Consider the following 13,931-nt stretch of genomic DNA (forward strand, 5'->3'; position numbering starts at 1 on the left):
ATTGTTATTACTTATTTGAAACCAAAACAACAAAACTCCAATAAGTAGAATTGGAGTTATGATGAATTAAAACTAGTGCCTAAAAGAAAAATGTGCCAACTGTGAACATGTAAGAGAAAAACACAAACATGCCTAAACCACCATTATTTTGAACAAAATTCGATGGGCCAAAAAACCAATTGTCTAGTTTGACCAGGTAAATTTATTTATACCAATTATTTATATCTATTTTTTCAAACTTTTATAGAAACATTTTGAACAGATAAGGCCACTGTACATTCATATATTTACACTGTTATACAATACAATTTACAAACAAAAATTTGACAAAACAAAAGTCATTAGAAAGAATAAATTATAACATCCTACATAAAACACAAGACTAATCAACAAGACAATACATCATATAATCATGTGCCTTGAAATTTGATACTTAAACCAATTCAAAACTAAAGGAGTTGTCAATAAATGACCACTATTTAGACCAGCCTTTGCTGGTTTTAGTGCGTTGATTTAGCCAAAAAATACTCCTTTTGTAAATGCTGACACGTTTCGATTCCAGGACACCAGTTCCTGGGATCTCTTCAGGGCGTAGTCATTATATCAGATAATTTTCAAAGGGAGTAGGAGCTGCGGAATACATTCTTGTAATAACACGAGTCTTGTCTCGTGAGGGAGAAAACTTCCTTGCCTGTTTGGTAGCTGCCTCTGCGTTACGTGCAATGTGCCATTCTTATTATGCCATTATGTTCAGATTTCTGCTAGTTGGATAAATATGCCCTTTAATTTACAAAACACCCGGATATTTCGACGGGGTTACAGCTAAAATGTAGCGTGATGTCCTTTCTTTTTGTACGAGAGACGGTGACCCCGTTTCTCTCCCTTCGTGACTGTTGCTCCTCTCCAGTCGTATCAAAAAGCATGTAGTCACACGAGGCCGGGTGAAAGTTCAAAAATATGGGAGGCTGCAATGCAACGTGGTTCGGATACAAGAAGTGAATTGGGCCAAGTCACCGGTTACCATCAGTCTCAGAAGAAATTCTGAGACAAAGTGTCTGAGAAAAATAAAATCAGCTGTGCATAGTCATCAGATGGATGCACAGGGTTTAGCTGAAGACAGTTCCATGAGGTTGGATAACCCTTTGGCGAAGGACCTCTGAAAGGTTTTGAAGCTGCAGAGAACATGGCGGGAGATGCTGTGAAGTCAATTCAACCAGCAGTCCACCTCGGGCGGATAGGCAAGCAGGTTGGTCTTGGTCTCTTGCTGGTTTTTGGGGCAGTCTTTGGCCAAGATATTTGTAAGTCCTTATTTTTGTGATTTGGCCATCTGGGCACCTTTAGCACCACAACCAAGGGCCCAGGACTTGGGGGACACCTCTCGGGGGTTCACAATTATTCACGTGGGGTCCAGGTATGGGTTCAAGATGGTGGGAGTCTTGTGTCCCTGTGGCTTTGAACAGTAGGCCGGCAAACTAACCCTTAGAGTCACTCTGGGAGTCCTAGGTTCAGGCGAAGATACAGGGCTCAACAGAAGGGTTGGCCTCTGAGGGTTCAAGGCAGGCTCCAGAAAGCAAGGCAGTCCTTTCAGGTGCAATAGCAGTCTTGCAGAGTGCACAGCAGGTGAAAGCAGCAGGCAGTCCTCTGAGAGTCCTTCTGCAAGTCCTGTAATGTACTGAAAAGTTGGTGTCTTAGATTTCCTTTTTATACCCTGGTACCCTCCTTCTGGAAGGTGGGTGAAGCTTTTAGACAGTGGCTTTGATTTACATTGAATTTCATGACTCCTCTGACTTCAAGCAGGCTGCAGTGACAATGTGAGGTCATTAGTACCTGTGTGTGAAGGTAGAGCACAGGCTATTTAGTTTCAAGTGGAGCTGTGATCACCTCCCCCCATCCTGCCAGCAGATCGCACATCCAGGCACATCCCTATATTCTGTGACTGTCTGGGAGCAATTCAAAATCATGTACACTGAGACCAGGCAGCAGGCACAAATGGGCTGAGGGCGGGCTGGAATTTATACATTGTAATAAAAAAAACGTTACCATTTAATGAGGTATTTCACTACAATTCAAAATACACTAAACATGATATAGCTATATGTTCCCAATTGGAAATTACAGATTATTAAATGTAAAAGAAAACCCCAATGTTATACTATTGGAGGGTAGGCCTCACAGTAGTGAAAAATGAATTTAGGAGATTTTTACTACCAGGAGAGGTTCAAATTAAAAGTGTATGTCCAACCTTGTAATTGCACAGCACCCTGGCCTACGGGCTACCTAAGGCCTACCTTAAGGGTGACTTATTTGTGATCAAATGGAAGTTTAAGGCTTGGCAAATATGTTTTAAATCAAAGTCAACATGGTAGTTTAAACTACATCCAGGCTGCAATGCCAGGCCTGGGACATGTTTGAAGGTGCTTCTTAAGTAGGAGGCACAATAAGCACCGCAGTACCACTAGTAGCATGTAATTTAAAGGTCCTGGAATATAGTTTATCAATTTACAAGGGACTTACAAATAAATTAAATATGCCAATTGGCTACAAGTCAATATAACCATGTTTTGGAGAGAGAGCACAAGTACTTTAGCACTAGTTTTCAGAAGTAAACTGTACATCTTAAGACCAACACAAATGAATTCAACAAAAAGTGAAGGGTGAAAAACAAAATGTTTGGGGGGGACCCTGCAGAGAGGGCCAGGTCCAACAATGGGAAAAGCTGAACACTCTGTGAAGGTAGACATGGTAAATGTTTGCACGGCAGGTTGAAGGCAAGGTGGTAGAACATGCTGACTAGGAGAAAACGAGGTAGCTTTTAGATGTTGGATGTATACCATTCATCTCGATCAGATACATTTATATACATGACGTTTAAGAGGGACATATTTACTTTGATAGGGATTGTGATCCATTATGTAATGGTTTCAGCATGCATGGCTGAACCTTGGATAGCCCATCTACTGAGGAGTAAAAAAAATATATAAAGGCGGACAGACACAATTAGTCTTTCATCGTTACTCTTTGTTAAACAATTTGATATGTCTACAATATATCACAATTTTAATGTGCTATAGAAAAGGAATTTCTTACCAGCTTTCTTGTTTGTTGCAACCCAAATTGAGACATCTGTTTTCGAACCGGTACCCTTATCAGTCCACTTTAGGTCATAATCAGAACCATACAGATAGTTCAATTCACCTAGTGAAATAAGATGTAAAAATGTCTCATTTTAATTGACTAATACCTGCATACATGAGAGATGGTGATTGACTACAGAGAAAATGTGAATTATCCACAGCCTGATAGGCGGAAAATCGGGATTTTATTAAAGACACAGAGGTTAAGATTATGCTTGCTAATTAGCATTTATATATATATGAAATATATAGGTTGATAGATAACCTCTACAATGCTTAGACTTGACTGTGTCCTTTTGCTAATATGACATAATTTCATCAGTAAATATTGATTATATGCCAACCCTTAATTTAGCCTTCAACCAACTTGTCAGGACCGCCTCCTGGATATTACTGGTCTACTCACAACATTTTTTGAGATTGCAGAGATCGCCGATCTTAATGAAACTCAGGTCTACCTCAAGAAACTACGAAAGCGTGCACAACCAGTAATGACCAGGATGCGTTCCTGACAACTAGGTTGAAGGCTAAGATAAGGTTGACGAAGAGCTAGACAATTTCTTAAAAGGTTTGGGGGTTGAATATTTGTTAATTTGGGCAGGTGATTTTAATTGTGAAAAGTGCAATCCCAATTGGGGAACAATGCGGCCACAGTAATGAATATGGTGAGCCAAATCCTCATTTCCCACATAATCCATATGGAGAAGCAATTAATATTGTTTTATATCAATTTAACTTACAAATTGCGGAATTAGCTGAACATGGGGGTGAAACCATTATCCAAACAAATACAGGAGCAAGATCCTCGTTAAATATCGATCATGCCCTAGTATCAAGGAATTGTTAGGGATTGTTGGAAAATGTTTATATTCAGGCAAGTCCATTTAGTGACCACCACCCATTATTCTTAATTTTGAAATTAAGTTTGCTCCAACAAGAAAGGAGAGAGTAACTGCTGTTGATATTAAAACACAAGGAGAAAATGGAATATCTATTAAATGGTCAGATGTTATCCCCATTATATTCATGGAAAATATGATTTTAAAAACAATCAACAATATATAAATATTTGCCTGGACAGATCTTCCCCAAACATAGATATTGTAAGTGCATTTCACAATATTACAGCTGCGGTCTCTGGAGACCTGAAAATCAAAAACAAAAAACATAGTGATCCTGATCCCAGATGGTTTGACCAGCAGTGCTCAAAATTAAATAAGGAATTGAAGGAAGTGCTAGAAGTAAGTCCTAGAGATAGACGGAGGATCTGCACATTACGGAAAAATTATAAAGAAATGTTAAAGACAAGGGAATTAGAAATCCGGGAAATAAATATTCAAGCAGCTGAGACATGTGACTCAATTCTGTTCTGGAAAACAATAGATCATCCTGTTTTCAAGGATATGTCAGTGGCAAAGATAGAATCCTTAGTAACTCCTGATGAAAGGTTGATGCACTTCGAGCACATTTTTAATGCTAAACACGAGGCCCTGGTGAGAGATGGTTATAGGAATTTTATCTTAGTTGATACTGTCAAGACAGCACTCATACATTACTTTAGATGAAATTAAAACCACCTTAAACAAACGTGCAAATGACAAAGCTGCAGGTCCAGAAGGGGTACCTGTTGATATTTTTAAATCTAACATAGAATTTTGGTCACCATTTTTATTAAGTGTTTTTAATACTACAATAGGTGTGTTACATGCAACCTGGGTGGGAAGCATTATTGTCCCTATTTTTGAAAAAGGTGACAGAGGGAACGCAAAGTGCTACCCACCCATATCCCTTCTGGATTCAACATCTAAGCTGATGGGCAGAATCACGCTAGAAAGATTGGAAAACTGGGCAAATGAGAATAACATTTTAACTGATACCCAGTATAGATTTTAAAGGGGTATGAGGATGGTGGAGCAATGTGTAAAACTCGAGGTATTGATATGGAAATACACACTTGCCAAAGAAGGTCACCTACACCCCTGCTTCGTTGACCTTACAAGTGCTTTCGATCTAGTTAACCATGCTAAACGGTGGCAAACATTGCAAGGGATGGGTGCACCACATGACATTATAATCTTTTTATCAAAATTATATTCCTTGTTAACTTCAAGAGTTCGTTACGGGCCAAAAAAGCAAATGTACTTCTGATTATAGAGTTACATGTGGGATTCAACAAGGTTGTGTCCTTGCACCCCTTTTATTTTCCCTTTATTTTAACAATGTTGATTTATTTCTGCAGAATTTAAGTGCCGACACCCCTAGAGTTGGTACATATAACTCCAGTGCTCCTATATGCAGATGATGCAGTACTGTTATCAAGGACGGCAAATGGTCTCCAGTGTTTAATAGAACATTTCACACAATTCATGACTGTAATAGACTTAAAACTGAACCTTGGTAAAATCTTTGTCATGACCTGTGGTAAAAGCATACTAAAAAGTTGGCAACATCATGTGGAAGGTACCCACATTGAAAGAACAACATCTTTCTCTTATTTAGGTATTCTTTTTAATGGGAATGGTACTCGGGGTGCACACATTGATCTATGTAAGTAAAAATGTTAACAAGTGTATGAAGGTATTTTTAAATTCGCTACAAAAATAGTCAATAAGCCAGTAAGAGAAATCTTTACACTATATAGGAGTAAGTGCATTACAGGCACGTGATATGGAGCAGCACTATGGGGGAGAGCGAAAACCACCTTGTTGCAAATTCAGGAAAACAAATTTTTAAAAAGGGTTTTAACTGTCCCTAATTCAACTGCTTCTTATACAGTCCATAAGGAGTTATGTGTACCCTACATTAGCCATTCAATTAGCATGGCAGTCCTCATGCTCTGGCATGGGATTTGGACAAAAGATGAGACCAAATTCACTAAGGAAATAATTAGGGACTGTTAATCCCTCGATCAAGGTAAAGAAATTCCCTGGTTACAGTATATTTCCAACCTTTCAAAAGAATGTAAGGTGGACACCGATTTTAATGAACCAAAGTCCATACTGGATTAAGGTAAAGGGGACTTAATGATGAGGCTAATAAATTCTAGGGAACTGGTAAGAAATGGAGGAGTAGGTTTAAGGCCATCATATTTCGCAGGTCCACTCTTCATCTGTATCCAGCCGCTTCTCACCTCTGTAAGAAATTTGCAACAAAGATGCAATCTAACAAGGTTGACTCTGGGCACCTTACATTATCAGATTGCATATCCTAGAATGAGAAAGTAGAACCATAACCTTGCAAACTGCCCCTGCGACGGAAAGACCCCACAGACCACATTGCACCTCTTGCTTTTTTGTGGCTTTTATCAGGATATTAGGAAATATGTTTTAAGACCTTTATTTTTAGCCAACAGTTTGTATTTTTATAAACTCGCTTTTAAATATATCTGTAGTTTGGAAATGTCAATTAGGAGAAGTAAGGCCAATTCCCATCTAGAAGCCCTAACATATGAAATCATGTAGGTTTTTTCCTAACTGTTTAGGCTTCAAATATTTTGCTAAAAAATAGCCACTGCACTTTACACACGCACTTTACCTCCTCTAGTGACCTGCTTACATGACTCTGGTGACTATTAAATGAAATGAAGTACTATCAAACATTACACTTTGCAATTGTGACTGTTAGCTTAAGTGTACATAATTTCAGCTTTTTTAAGGTAGAGATGTGTTTTTTATACTCTTTTAGTCTAAGAATTTTTAGGAATTGATTTGCCTATTTATTATTGATTATATATTTACTGTGATTAATAATGATGGGGTTACAAGTATAGATAATTGAAGACGGAGTGTACATATGTTTTGTATTCTTTTTTAAAGAATTATAGTGTTTAACAATGAAGCTATTATAATTATGAGAATGCGTTGACGGTCATATATTATATACCGAATAAAGCTTGATCGAATTGAATTGAAATCATTTCACTTTTCAAAGGTTTTATTTTATTTTCAGCCATAAGCTGCTCATTATTATTTATCAAGACAAACTGTTTCCAAGAGTTGTATACATCTTTCAAAACATTCTCGCATGTTCACTCTCATTTAAAGATGAAGGTATTTTGTTTAGGATCCTTTGAATCACTTTGGCAAACTTCTATATTAATTGCCTATTCTTTACCCCTTTGATTACATGGTGAAAAGTGGTGAAGATGGTGGTGGTTTCACATTCTGTCATCCTAGGTCTGGAGTAGGGAAAAGGAGGTTTTACTGGTGAAGGTAGTTTCAGGTATTATTTACAACCAACAGTATCAAGGGGGTGTGGTGGGACCTATTTTTGTTTATCCCACAGTATCCCTTTAAACTTTTATTACTGGTAAGGAACAGCTTGGCTGAACTGATCTGTTTTGTCTCAGTAGTGCACACTGCTCCATGCCACCTGCTGGGGATATTGTAAACAACACTCACAACTGTAAGTCAATACAATCTTACCTTCACTGTGCGCTACCTTTACATTCACAAAGCAGACAAGCAGCATTAATAGTCCTGAACAAATTCCCATTATTGGCTGTGTAGATTTTCTGTTCTGTGCCTGAAAAGAAAAAGGGTAAGTATTCGGAATCGTTTTAGACACACAAGAAATGCTATATTGCAGAGGCTTATGTCAGTTTATGAACTCCTAATAAGCAAAGTAAACATAAGACAAAAGCTCCCTTTTTATTTTACAAAAAGTAGTCCTCATATTTCCAAGTCTAAAATAGATACAATGTATTGTTTTTCTTTAAGTATTATATGTTGCAAGATCATGTAGCTCTCTTTGGGCTCTGAATAACGAGACTGTCTTCTCTGCTTGCATATGTCCCTGTATGACTTGTGAATTTATGATCATATAATAGCAAACCCTGCTGGCTTTGTTAGTATTTGTTGCACTAAGGCTTAGTGAGTTTAAGATAGTCATTTCTCCCTTTGCTTACTGAGGTGCTTATCTGATGTCAGTCAAGTACCCAGGACCTGGAGAGACACCACTTGGGGTTCAGAAACATACTCCAGCAGAGGCCAGCAGAGCTGGGCAGTTGCAAGTTTTGTCTCTGTAGCTCGGAACAGGAAGTCAAGCAACCTGAACCTTGGAATCACTGTGCCTGGGAAAAAAAAGGTTTCAAGCAGGAGAGCCAACTTATGTCAGCAGGACCATCCTTCTTCTGTATTCTTCCACAGGTCCAGGAGTGTAATGAAGAGTTGGTCTCATGGTCCAATATTTCTACCTGGTGCCATCTTTGAAGTGGAAGAACCGTATAGACTTCTGCCATGTCTGGTTCCAGTAGTTCCTACCCTCCCCTGCCTCATGATGTCTGGGGAGACAAAAGGCTAGGGCAAAGTTCTTTGTGAATGTAGGAAGCAGCCCCGATTGAAGTAAAAGTGTTGTAGCTGACAGCGCCTCCCCCGCTCATTCTTTCAGGATTGCCCTTTCTTCCAACACCCAGTCTCACTTTGTGATACTGTTTGGGAAGAATGCACAAAGGCCAACTACACCTAGATAAGTGCTACGAGATACAGACAGCAGGCACCAAATGGCTAGGAGAAAAAAATGGCAACTCTCTAGCAGTGGAATTTTTAGACATGTGACTTAAAGTCCGACTTTAACATTAAAAAGGGTTTTAAATTACAAATAATTTGAGTGTAAACATGGTATTTCTACCAATGCCTAATCAAAAGTTAGCACTTATTGAATGTATTTAGGTAGCCAAATGTTAACCTATGAGAGGGGTGGGCCTTGCAGTAGTGAAAAACAAGTTTAAGAGATTTTCACTACCAGGACATGTAAAACGTAAATCCACATGTCCAACTTCCCTAATGCCTCCTAAGGGCTGTTTAGTGCCTATCCACAGGCAATTGATATGTATTGAAAAGGAATGTTTAAGCACAGCAAAAGGTTAATTTGGCCAGTTCAAAATGTCAGTTTAAAACTGGAAACAGGTTGCAATGGCAGGTCTGAGACATGTTTTGAAGGGCTATTTAAGTGGTTGGCACAACAAGTGCCGCAGGCCCACTAATTGTATTTACAGGCACTGGCTACATGCTGTACCACTTCACTAGGGACCTACAAGTAAATGAAATGTGCCAATTGGGAGAAAGCCAATTTTACCACATTTTATTGAGAGCACACAAGCACTTTAACAATGGTTGTCAGTGGTAACCTGCACAGAACCCTACAAGCCAATACAAATTGGGCCAGAAAACAGGAGGGGTTCAGGTAAGAAGTTGGGGTGATACTGCAGAGAGGGCCAAGTACAACACAGACCTATTGCCTTTGTAAAAAAAATCACCACTAGAAAAAATCAAATGCACATTTCATTAATTCACACATTTCAATGCTTCTGAAAACTGAATGTCTAGGGTTTTTAATTTTTGAAAAACCAACATGTCTTCTAGTATTTCTTTTATCATTTCTCAGGCCACAAAGTGCAGTCATAGAAACTACCACAAGATGTCTCTGCACTCCAGCTGAAGAGTATGGAGCTCCAGCTCGTTGTGTTTTAACAAAATATGGTAAGCTCTGTTAGGGTCATGGATTTAATCACCCAGGAGATTTATGTTTCTTTATTGTTTTTGGAGGGCTGCTGCATACCCTGCAGCCCCCCACAAAACAAATAAAGGCTTGGTGCTGGCTCTTCTAGGGGCACCACAAGGATATGAAAAATATAAATAAAAAGTCCTCACAGGGAATTATATGGCACTCCATGCCTGAGCAGTAAATAATGCGTAAACAGTTTCTGCGACTCATTTATTATTCTTTTGTTATTTTTTTTGTTTCTTTTTTTAGGTGACTCGATGCATCACATCGTTAGGTGTAGTTGGGGGTCCCTGGTGTATTGGCTCTGAGGGGCCTGAAAATGACCTCAGGAGGGGCTGCATGCCCCTTTCCCATTTTTAGTAAGTTGGCCCAGGGGTGAAATCAGCTCAGGAGGAGGGCATACATGCTATCTCCCCATGAGTACAAAAAAGGCTGGATTTTTTCCACTAGACCCTGGCCTACTCTGGGGGTCATTTATATGAAAACAAAACAAAAAAGCCACGTTTGTTTTTATTTTACTGTGTTTCTGAGGGACAACTGCCGGATCACAGAAAAAAAACATGTTTTTTAAACTCCCTCCCCCACGTAGGCTGGGGAGGCAGGATAGCTCTACCCTGCCTATATATATACTTCTTTTAACATTTCAGGACTTCCATGGCAGCTAGGTGGCCGAATGGGAAAAGAGCCCCTTCGACCAATCTGATTACTCTATTTTTTATATTCTTTGATCGGGGGTACTTGCGAGTGTCCCCTTGAACCAACTGTCAAGATATACAATGTATTGGAACCTTAATTTGTGAATAACAACTGAACAGATTCACGTTGAATCACAAAAAGCACACTTTCTGGACTAAGATCTAGCTTTCTGCCAAATTTGGTGTAATTCTGTTCAGCAATTTTCACGGTATAGCTGTTCAATTTCTATATAGAAAATTAATGGGGATTTAAAATGTTATGCCCCCCTTTTTGTCTTGGTCCCTGTCTGATGGATCACCCTGAATCTTCGTAATTCACTGAAAAACTAAAGGTTAAAGTAAGGTTATAGTTGGGTGAAATGTTCAGTAACAATGTAACATTTGAAACTCTAAAAAACATAGAAATTTAGCAGTTATAGTTATCTTATGTAACTATAGCTCACACCTCCGCCATGAATAGTTTTCTCATCAATAATTTTCTTGCAAATGTTGAAGTGATATTATCAATGATGTCATAGAAAATGTCATGAGTAAGCATGGGCGTAAAATCCGTTCCGCTCGCGGATTTTTCGGATTTTCGGCAAATTCGCAATCCGCGAACTCTTGCGAATTTGTCGAAAATCCGTGAATTCGCTCGCGGCGGATTTATTGCTTGGTGATACAATATTGGGGCGCGCGGCGTGGTTCACGGCGTTCACTTTCCGTCATTCAGCGTTTGCCGAGTTGTTTTTCTCGATCATATTTTGCGAGTGCTGCGCCATTTTGGATCTTGCCGCGGATACGTAATCGCGGCTTGCCACCTTGCACAGCACGCCTCGCGAGAGTTCGCAATTGCGAACACGTAGTTGCGGGGGAAAGGAACAATCTCGCACTCGCAAAATAGAGATTTAGCAATTCTGCACAAGAAATCCACCAGCAAACAGGATAAACCTTCAGAAAATGATGATTTTTATCAGAATCACTCCTCAGGTTGACATTTGCATGGCCTTTTTTTTTTGCAAGGAGTCCATTTTTGGGGGGGGGAGGAAGGAAGTGCCCCACAGTCTCCAACTTCCTGTTCCTGTCCAGCAGGCTCCTCCCAGTGCTTTCTTCATGTGCTGGTCACTTTCATTTGGACCTTGACCTGGAAGGATTACTTTTTGTGGGTGCTGCTGGATATTTGGATTTGAGGCCTTTTTGACTTTCTTTGGATCACTTTTGGATTAGAAATCAACTTTCACAAGTAAGTTTGTTTGGGGCATTACAGTAGCTGCAACTACAATTTTGGAACTTTTTCAGAACATTAAATAAAATATATTGTGGGTAGCCACAGTATCCAGTAGGACCAGTGTTGGTTATGGGTGCATGATACAACTGTTTTGTTGAATTTAAACACCATTGAGGCCATGGATGGGCTTGGATTGTGCTGATTTTTGTTGTTTTTGTCGTTTTTTGGGGCTGCTGGTGGGGCCCTTTGCCCAGGGGTGGTGAGTGTTGCATGGGCCCAGTCTTTCTGTGGGGTGTCCTCTTGAATTTAAACACCATTGAGGCCTTGGATGGGCTGGGATTGTGCTGTTTTTTGTGTTTTTTGTCGTTGTTTTGGGGCTGCTGGTGTGGCCTTTTGCCCAGGGGTAGTGGTGCATGGACTGAGTGTGCCTGTGGGGTCTCACTCTCTTTAAGGTAAACATCCTGGATGGCATTGGATTGTGGTGATTTTTGGGTGTTTTTCTATGTTTTTTGGGGTGTACTGTTGATGTGGACTGGCCATGTGGGTGGTGGTGGTGGCCATCTTGAGTGCTGGCTGGTACAGGCAACATGTGCTTGGGGTGCAAGGGGCCATTTTGAAGAGAGGCAGTGTCTGAGGCCTGCACTTATTTAGCCTACTTTTCATCCATTATCCCCAGGGGTAGTGAGTGTTGCATGGGCCTAGTCTTTCTGTGGGGTGTCTTCTTGAATTTAAACACCATTGAGGGCATGGATGGGCTAGGATTGTGCTGATTTTTGTGTTTTTTGTCGTTTTTTGGGGCTACTGGTGGGGCCCTTTGCCCAGGGGTGGTGAGTGTTGCTTGGGCCCAGTCTTTCTGTGGGGTGTCCTCTTGAATTTAAACACCATTGAGGCCATGGATGGGCTGGGATTGTGCTGTTTTTTGTGTTTTTTGTCGTTTTATTGGGGCTGCTGGTGTGGCCTTTTGCCCAGGGGTAGTGGTGCATGGACTGAGTGTGCCTATGGGGTCTCACTCTCTTTAAGGTAAACATCCTGGATGGCATTGGATTGTGGTGATTTTTGGGTGTTTTTCTGTTTTTTTGGGGTGTACTGTTGATGTGGACTGGCCATGTGGGTGGTGGTGGTGGCCATCTTGAGTGCTGGCTGGTACAGGCAACATGTGCTTGGGGTGCAAGGGGCCATTTTGAAGAGAGGCAGTGTCTGAGGCCTGCACTTATTTAGCCTACTTTTCATCCATTATCCCCAGGGGTAGTGAGTGTTGCATGGGCCTAGTCTTTCTGTGGGGTGTCTTCTTGAATTTAAACACCATTGAGGGCATGGATGGGCTAGGATTGTGCTGATTTTTGTGTTTTTTGTCGTTTTTTGGGGCTACTGGTGGGGCCCTTTGCCCAGGGGTTGTGAGTGTTGCTTGGGCCCAGTCTTTCTGTGGGGTGTCCTCTTGAATTTAAACACCATTGAGGCCATGGATGGGCTGGGATTGTGCTGTTTTTTGTGTTTTTTGTCGTTTTTTTGGGGCTGCTGGTGTGGCCTTTTGCCCAGGGGTAGTGGTGCATGGACTGAGTGTACCTGTGGGGTCTCACTCTCTTTAAGGTAAACATCCTGGATGGCATTGGATTGTGGTGATTTTTGGGGGGTTTTCAGTTTTTTTGGGGTGTACTGTTGATGTGGACTGGCCATGTGGGTGGTGGTGGTGGCCATCTTGAGTGCTGGCTGGTACAGGCAACATGTGCTTGGGGTGCAAGGGGCCATTTTGAAGAGAGGCAGTGTCTGAGGCCTGCACTTATTTAGCCTACTTTTCATCCATTATCCCCAGGGGTAGTGAGTGTTGCATGGGCCTAGTCTTTCTGTGGGGTGTCTTCTTGAATTTAAACACCATTGAGGGCATGGATGGGCTAGGATTGTGCGGATTTTTGTGGTTTTTGTCGTTTTTTGGGGCAACTGGTGGGGCCCTTTGCCCAGGGATGGTGAGTGTTGCTTGGGCCCAGTCTTTCTGTGGGGTGTCCTCTTGAATTTAAACACCATTGAGGCCATGGATGGGCTGGGATTGTGCTGTTTTTTTTTGTTTTTTGTCATTTGTTTGGGGCTGCTGGTGTGGCCTTTTGCCCAGGGGTAGTGGTGCATGGACTGAGTGTGCCTGTGGGGTCTCACTCTCTTTAAGGTAAACATCCTGGATGGCATTGGATTGTGGTGATTTGTGGGTGTTTTTCTGTTTTTTTGGGGTGTACTGTTGATGTGGACTGGCCATGTGGGTGGTGGTGGTGGCCATCTTGAGTGCTGGCTGGTACAGGCAACATGTGCTTGGGGTGCAAGGGGCCATTTTGAAGAGAGGCAATGTCTGAGGCCTGCACTTATTTAGCCTACTTTTCATCCATTATCCCCAGGGGTAGTGAGTGT

General features: G+C 41.0%; 1 long non-coding RNA gene across 1 annotated transcript in view; it reads right to left on the reverse strand.

The window, feature by feature from the left end:
- Window positions 1–3,086: 3,086 nt before the first annotated feature.
- LOC144776112 (uncharacterized) overlaps window positions 3,087–13,931 on the reverse strand; it is a 36,432-nt gene continuing 25,587 nt past the window's right edge. The window contains exons 2-3 of the long non-coding RNA XR_013600577.1: window positions 7,559–7,658; window positions 3,087–3,195 (exon numbers count right to left, since the gene is read on the reverse strand). This is a non-coding gene — a long non-coding RNA (uncharacterized LOC144776112). The remainder of the gene's footprint in view (window positions 3,196–7,558; window positions 7,659–13,931) is intronic.

This window comes from Lissotriton helveticus, chromosome 1_1 (genome assembly GCF_964261635.1).
Source record: "Lissotriton helveticus chromosome 1_1, aLisHel1.1, whole genome shotgun sequence".
Taxonomy (NCBI): domain Eukaryota; kingdom Metazoa; phylum Chordata; class Amphibia; order Caudata; family Salamandridae; genus Lissotriton; species Lissotriton helveticus.